Source organism: Aegilops tauschii, chromosome 2, assembly GCF_002575655.3.
Source record: "Aegilops tauschii subsp. strangulata cultivar AL8/78 chromosome 2, Aet v6.0, whole genome shotgun sequence".
Taxonomy (NCBI): Eukaryota; Viridiplantae; Streptophyta; class Magnoliopsida; order Poales; family Poaceae; genus Aegilops; species Aegilops tauschii.
The window spans coordinates 480,122,318-480,127,929 of NC_053036.3; the positions used below are offsets into that span (position 1 = coordinate 480,122,318).

Consider the following 5,612-nt stretch of genomic DNA (forward strand, 5'->3'; position numbering starts at 1 on the left):
TAACTGGAAAGGCAAAAGGCATAACATTAACTGGAATCACAGCATCACAACCACTTCATTACATACGGAAAGATAACCAGGATGCTCGCAAAAGACATCCCCCAGACCCACAGACCGAGCCAAATGCAGCAACAGCAAAACCTTCACTTGGTTACCGTAGGGTTGTCACTAGTAGCATCTCAAAGGATTCTCATCAGAGCCACAAAATTGGTCCCTCGGCAGCTCAGCCCCTCTCTTCAGCGCATCGAGGCTCCTGTCTCCTGAAGCCCTCCCCATGAGAGCAAAGCATATATGTGTTCGCTGTTTGGTCATTCAGACCATGGAGACTGTTTTCTTGCGAGTTAGTTTGGTTATTTCATCCATAGATAACAGTTGCAGTCTTGGAGTATTTAATTAACCCAATTTCCACCACGGCTCAGGATTCGGAGCCTATTCCAGTCCTCAGCTACAAGCTGAAATGTAAGCAACACCACAATCTGAATGCATTACATGTCAGATAAATTTCGCTCTGCTTAGGAAAGGGATGCACTGCAAAACAATTGCCTCCCCAAAAACTAACATCATTAATGCAAAATGATCCAATGATTCCTATTGCCTGAAAATGATCTATCTCCAGTCACAGCCAGTTAGATACATAGACATCATAAAAAAATGATTTACTGCGGTTAATATTGCAAAAGGTGTACTGGGTGAGATCACTATCGTGTTGACATCCAATCCATGTGACACGACGATTTAGTTATAAAATAATATTTTTATATGGCGCAAGCCCTTCACTATGTCAACATTATTTTTGGACTATGGACATTAATTACTATGGTAGTGTTGTTCCTAACAAAAATACAGGTCCAGAGTATTCAAACTTCTATCCCTGCTTGGGTGGATAGTCTAAACAGGACAATGTCAATCTCATAAATCCATTTCTCTATTCACCAAATGTTCATTGGAGATAACACCTGTAGAAGGGAAACCCACATACCTAGGGAGCAAGTGCAGCTTACTGCCTTTGATGAATATATACTTAAACATAATCTATTTTGTGGGAAGAGCACATCTTTTCTAAATAGGAAATATGCCCATTGCATAAGTAATGATGGTGTAGCACATATAACATTGGTGACATACTGATATACAAACTGACAATTTCACAACCTACAAGACTGAGATGTGTATAGACAACTAAACCAGATATACGTCACGAACTTAAATTCAATCCAAGTAAGATGTGCACTGAGTTTTAGGTGCACGAACTTGGTCATCCTCATAATTCATATGATCCCATGTTTCAGGTGCTTTAACTTGAGACGTCCTATCCGAGTAGTCAAGTAGAGACTTGTACGTTACCATGTTGGTTGTTGGCTGTAAAAAGCAAAAGCAGCTGCATTTAGTCAAGAGTATTAGGACAAAATCCTTATGAACGGGATATCTTGGTATTACTGAATTATCGTAAAGAGTAACCATAACTTGCATCGGGTAGGCAAGTAGAGACTTCAGATCAAACCAAGCGGTCAGCTTGGTAAGCTACCTACAAAAATTTGCAATAAAAAAAAAAGAGAGACTTCAGATCACCCTTGTTGTAAAGAGCGAAAGTAGGTGTTAATGGGCCTAATGGGCCTGGGCTGGCGGTATAGCCCGTTAGTCTTAGGGTTAATTAGAGATAAGGGTCGCTTGCTTAGGGGTCAAGTAAGCCTTGCTGGGGAGTCAAGTAAACCTCTCTATATAAAGGGAGGAGATGTATCAATCTAATCAAGCAAGAATTAAGAAGGAAATCCCTTCCCTCTTGCCCGGCTGTGGGCAAAAAGGCCCCCGGTCGGCCCTCTCGCGCCCTCCTTCTAGCAGCACCATAACAATTTGGTATCAGCTTTCCCGAATTCGATAGCCCTCCACCGAGTTCTTCCCACCCGCCGCCGCCGCACACCTACCTGCCACCACCAGCGTCTTCATCGGCGCTGCTGCCCCACACAGCAGGCGCGCCGGCATTGGGCATGCTGGCGTCCTCAGGGGCAATTCCACCCCCTGCCCCGACGCCGTCCGCCCTCGTCCTCACCCCGGAGCAGATGACAGCCGCAATCCTGGAATTACGACAGGCCGTGGCGGGCATCAGGGCCTTCCTCGTCGGGCCCTATGCGCCCCAGCCGCATCCCCAGCAGACACCTCCACCGCCGCCACACCAACAGCAGCTACCCCTCCCCCCCCCCCCCCCCCCCCGCCGCCGCCCTCGGACGCGACCACGGCGCCGGTCATCTCGTACCAGTATGGGATGCCCTACGACGGGACTGCGACAACCTTGTTCCCATCAGCGCTGCCGCCGTCCCAGGGCGTCCCCATCCAGCAGATTTCTGCCGTCGCCGTCACCGCTTCCGGCTTGGATCGCTACCCGCCACGTGTCGGTGGCGGTGAGGCTGCAGGCTGCTGCGCGCGGCCTCCTAGCGCGTTGGCATGTGCGGGAGATGCAGCTGCCGCTCCTCCCAGTTGCGCTTCGCTGCGCAAAGGACCTCGATCTCGTCCGCTGCGTCGGGGATCTTGGGCATGCTGTTTTCCCCACGGGCGGCGGGCATGCTGTTTTCCCCACGGACAGCGACCTCAAAGTCTGCGACATTGGCGGTTGGGGGGGGGGGGGGGGTGCACCCCTCCTCGCCATTCTCCATCGAAAGCCCTCCACTCTTCTTTGTGCAGTGCAGACCAACAGCCATCCGGCGGGGAGAAGGCATGGTGTCACCGACAGGAGCGCACCGCGTAGCACCACTGCATTCTGCCGCCGGCCGCCGCGAGGGCGCCTCTGCTGGTCGCTCTTGCGACCACTTCCAGGTGGCCATACACATGCACTCCTTTTGTCCAGATGGTGTCCATGGGATCCAGGTGGCTGTACACGTGCACGTCCGACGTGCGGATGGTGTCCACTTTATGTTCAGGGGTCCAAAATAAAGCGTCCCAGTCCATTTCAGGTTGAGAGTAATAAAACAAGCCGAGATGTAAAAGGCTTGTTTTTAGGTGTTAGGTTTGTGTTGCGTCGAGTCATGGTTATAAGTTGGTTAGGTTGCAGCTCGAGGACAAGCTGCATGTCCAGGTGGGGTGTAGTGTTAGAGTACGTAATGGGCCTAATGGGCCTGGGCTGGCGGTATAGCCCGTTACTCTTAGGGTTAATTAGAGATAAGGGTCGCTTGCTTAGGGGTCAACTAAGCCTTGCTGGGGAGTCAAGTAAACCTCTCTATACAAGGGGAGGAGATGTATCAATCTAATCAAGCAAGAATTAAGAAGGAAATCCCTTCCCTCTTGCCCGGCCGTGGGCAAAAAGGGCCCCGGCCGGCCCTCTCGCGCCCTCCTTCTAACAGCACCATAACAAGGTGCATTCAGCCCAACGTATTAGGATAAAATTATTATGAACAGGATACCGTAATGAATGATTTTGTAAATAGTGACTATGCGATGCATCCATCCTTCAATAACTTGTTTCTATCAAAATCATCAATTTGATCAGTTCATTTTGTAACCAGGAACAGATATTTGCATGTATAATAAAATGAAAATTCTAGGTTGGGCATGTCCAGCTCGCAAAGCCTATGACAATAAGGTTATTCTAGTACCAAACTGGAGGTGTCATATCTGTTGCATGGACTCGCTTCCATGGTGGTGACAAAAAGTAATTTTACTGCCTTTAGCAAACATGCAGACATGAAGCATTCCACGACAACTAACACCGGATTCAAGGGCGGCTGTTTTTACTGAAACATGTCTACTATAATCAGAAGAGCTCAAAAGTTGCTTAATAGCTTGAAAAACTATCTGTCATTGTCACCTAAGGAGTACAATACTGCAGTATTCCGTAATTCCAGAACATAAAATAGCATGGAATCCATTTCACTGCACTATTACTCAGCAAGTCAGCATGCATTTTAAACTTGCAAGACCATAATCAGCAGTGCAATGAGAGGCAGAGAGCTTGTAGTCAATGAACCCGACAATGAGATATGAATATCAAACCAATGTTTTTCATTCAAGTGAGACCTGCAACTCCATTTAACACGCCAAGCGGTAGCGGGGAGGGCAGAGAGCGGCAACCTGATCTGGGAAAACCTCGACGTTGTGACCTTGGGCAGGCGGCTTGTCTGTCAGCAAATCTGGGCACAAGTATTGCAGATAAACGTAAGACAAAAGTATTGCAGTAATACTGGTGCCTGGGAGCTCGCCCCCAAAGCAGCCACCATCTGGTACGGCGCCCGCTGTTGGAGACCACTCACCTCACTGTCGGGGATGGGCTGAAGACCTTGCGGAGGCCGGCGCCCTCGGGGTGGGCGGCGATGCTGAAGAGCGCCACGCTGGGGAGGGGAACCTCGCGCAGCCACCGGCGGTTTGACGGAGCGGAAGGGCCGAGGGCGCCGGAGACGGCGGCGCGAGGTAGGTAGCTAGCTAGGGTTTGGAGCGAGCGAGTGGCGACGGTTAGGTCGGACCCAAATTAGGAGGATTGCGATTCCGGTTTGGTCGCTCCCGGTCACGGGCTCACGATTCGGTCACTTACTAAACACAACATGATGGGGCGGACACTCCGCTGCTGCCTGGCACGGCCGTCGCCGGAGCCCGGAGAGACGAGCGCCCCACCTCTCATCTCATCTCAGAAAATTCTTTTTTCTTTTGGCGTAGCAACCAAAAAGAAAAGGACAGCGCTAACGCCCACACGTGTGATGGGAGGCAAACCCGCCCACACGCCCTATAATATAAAGACTACGTCATGTGACCGTATGCATGCATGTGAATTTTTTTTTGGATTTTCAGTTTTAAAAATGTTTTATCTCTTAAATGAAAAATCCGATTGAAGATCTTTTTTCACCATTAAATCCCTCGCGACGAGATCTTCAAAACTAGATCTCATATCAATATATTTTGACGAATTTTTTTGGGTTAAAAGTTGCCATGTCTATTGCACATGAATTGCCATGATGTTTACACTGAAATTGCCCTGATATGTTTCAGCTATTTTCTTCTATATTTAAAAGTAAATTTTGACATATTATAAAACGGGGAATTAAGAAACTAGACTTGCCATGCACAATAAACTAAAATTGCCATGGTTCATATAAACAAATATTTTGATGGTCAAAATACTGGAATTGCCATCATAAAAAAACTAAAATTGCCATGATCTACAAATTAAAATTGCCACATGGCAATTTTAGTTTAAGCACTATGACAAATACAGTGTAAACATCATGGCAACTTTTGGGAAAAAAATTCGTCCAAACATATCAACACGGGTCTACTTTCGAAGATCTCGTCGAGACGGATTTAATGGTGAAAACAGATTTTTAATTCACTTTTTTATTAGGAGATAAAATATTTTTAAGCCGAAAACCAAAAAGATTTCTACTTATGTCATCTGTTCATACGTGGCAAAATGAGTGGTGATGGAGGCGTGTGGGCGATATGTAAACGCCCACACGTGTGGGCGTTAGTTTTTCGGATAGAAGGAAAAAAACTATTGACTGGGCCGCACTAGGCCGAACCCATAGGCTCCACAATAGAAAGAGAGAGAGAGAGAGAGCCCATTGCTTTTCTGTTAAATGTCATTGCTCTTCTTCTTCATCCTCTCCCGCCCCCGCTCCCTTTTCCTCCCCGTC

At 47.8% G+C, this 5,612-nt stretch overlaps 1 long non-coding RNA gene across 2 annotated transcripts; it reads right to left on the bottom strand.

Moving 5' to 3' along the window:
* On the bottom strand, positions 1–4,681 carry LOC123497128 (uncharacterized). Of its 2 annotated transcripts, XR_012203113.1 has the most exons (4): positions 4,239–4,681; positions 4,060–4,118; positions 1,252–1,359; positions 1–452 (listed from the first exon to the last, which is right to left on the bottom strand). It is a non-coding gene; the product is annotated as an uncharacterized lncRNA (long non-coding RNA). The 2 variants fall into 2 exon arrangements; XR_012203112.1 differs by lacking the exon at positions 1–452 and having other exon boundaries at positions 894–1,359.
* Between the last annotated feature and the right edge of the window lie 931 nt (positions 4,682–5,612).